Here is a 2,455-nt window from a genome sequence, read left to right as displayed (position 1 = left end):
ATGGGAATTCCAGACCACCTTACCTGCTTCCTGAGAAATCTGTATGCAGGTCAAGAAGCAACAGTCAGAACTGGACATGGAAAAACAGACTGGTTTCAAAGAGGAAAAGGAGTACATCAAGGCTGTATATTGTCATCCTGCTTATTTAACTTGTATGCAGAGTACATCATGCAAAATGCCAGGCTGGATGAATCTCAAGCTGAAATCAAGATTGCGGGGAGAAATATCAATAATCTCGGATATGTAGATGACACCACCCTTATGCCAGAAAGCAAAGAGGAACTAAAGAGCCTCTTGATGAAGGTGAAAGAGGAGAGTGAAAAAGCTGGCTTAACACTCAACATTCAAAAAATGAAGATCATGGCATCTGGTCCCATCACTTCAGGCAAATAGGTGGGGAAACAATGGAAACAGTGAGAGACTTTATTTTCTTGGGCTGGAAAATCACTGCAGATGGTGACTGCAGCCATGAAATTAAAAGACATTTGCTCCTTGGAAGGAAAGCTATGACCAACCTAGCAGCGTATTAAGAAGCAGAGACACACTTTGCAAACAAAGTCAGTCCAGTCAAAGCTGTGGTTTTTCTAGTGGTCATGTATGGATGTGAGATTTGGACCATGAAGAAGGTTGAACACCGAAGAACTGATGCTTTTAAACTGTGGAGCTGGAGAAGACTCTTGAGAGTGTCTTGGACCGCAAGGAGATCCAACCAGTCAATTCTAAAGGAAACCAACCCTGAATATTCATTGCAAGGACTGATGCTGAAGCTGAAGCTCCAATACTTTGGCCACCTGATTTCAAAGAGCCAATTCATTGGGAAAGATGCTGGGAAAGATTGAGGGCAGGGGGAGACAGGGACAACAGAGGAGGAGATGGTTGGATGACATCATAGACACAATGGACATGAATTTGAGCAAACTCCAGGAGACAGTGAAAAACAGAGGAGCCTGGCGTGCTGCAGTCTGTGAGGCAGCAGAGCCGGACAGAACTTAAAGACGAAAACAGCAACGAATGCTTGCCAGTGAGCCGTAGTCTGATATCAGTCTTTCTCCGCAATCTATTTTCGCATCTGTTTTCCTTTCTAGTAATCTATCAGTGTTCCTAGAAATGTGTCAGTTTTATTCATCTATCAAAAAAGTTAACTTTGGCTTTGTTAAATTTTTCTATTTACATTTTTAAAATTAAGACTATGACTTTAGAACAACTGTGGGTTCACAGAGCAAAACTAGGGGGAAGGTACTGAGATTGCTCATATCAACATGTAGTAGATTCTGTTATCAATCTATTCAGATTGGCTTCTTTTCACTTAGTAATACACATTTAAAATTCCTCCGTGGCTTGGTAGCTCATTCCTTTTTAGTGCTGAATAATATTCCCCTGGATATAATACAATTTATTTTCCATTCACCTATTAAATGACATCTTCGTTGCTTCCAGGTTTGGGCAATTATGAATAAAGCTGCTTCGGATATCTGCATGTAAGTTCTACTGTGGGTGCGTGCTAAGTCGCTTCAGTTATGTCTGACTCTTTGTGACCTATGGACTGTAGCCTGCTAGGCTCCTCTGTCCTTGGGGATTCTCCAGGCAAGAATACTGGAGTGTATTGCCATGCCCTCCTCCAGGGGATCTTCCCGACGAAGTTGAAAATATATGTCTGTGTTTTTGTGTAGACATACATTTTCAACCTCTTTGGGTAAATACTCAGAAGTACAATTGCTGGATTACATGGTAAGAGTGTCTAGTCAGACTGTCTTCCAAAGAAGCACCTGTTTTCCAGGAGTGTGCTGGGTATACTCCAAGATGGCCAACATGACCCTCACCTCCTGGTGTTCAGGCCCTGCGTGATCTAACTTTGAGTGCAGATGACCCTTCTGACTTGCTTGTGACCAACAGAATATGGCAAAGATGATGGTTATCACTCTTGTGATTACATTACATTGTACAAGGCTTTATCTTACTAGTACTTCTTCCTTTTTCATACTGGCTTCTAAGAAGCAAACTGCCACATTGTGAGAGGACCTACAGAGAGAGCCACCTGTCAAAGAACTGCAAACAATCTTTAGGAGCTCAGAGTTCAGTTCAGTTCAGTCGCTCAGTCGTGTCCAACTCTGTGACCCCATGAATCGCAGCACGCCAGGCCTCCCTGTCCATCACCAACTCCTGGAGTTTACTCAACTCATGTCCATTGAGTTGGTGATGCCATCCAGCCATCTCATCCTCTGTCATCCCCTTCTTCTCCTGCCCCCAATCCCTCCCAGAATCAGGGTCTTTTCCAATGAGTCAACTCTTCGCATGAGGTGGCCAAAGTACTGGAGTTTCAGCTTCAACATTAGTCCTTTCAATGAACACCCAGGACTGATCTCCTTTAGGATGGACTGGTTGGATCTCCTTGCAGTCCAAGGGACTCTTAAGAGTCTTCTCCAACACCACAGTTCAAAAGCATCAATTCTTCGGC

Source organism: Bison bison, unplaced genomic scaffold, assembly GCF_000754665.1.
Source record: "Bison bison bison isolate TAMUID 2011002044 unplaced genomic scaffold, Bison_UMD1.0 scf7180017864341, whole genome shotgun sequence".
In the NCBI taxonomy this organism is placed as follows: Eukaryota; Metazoa; Chordata; class Mammalia; order Artiodactyla; family Bovidae; genus Bison; species Bison bison.
The sequence above is the reverse complement of the archived record's forward strand: the minus strand, read 5'-3'. Positions refer to the sequence as shown.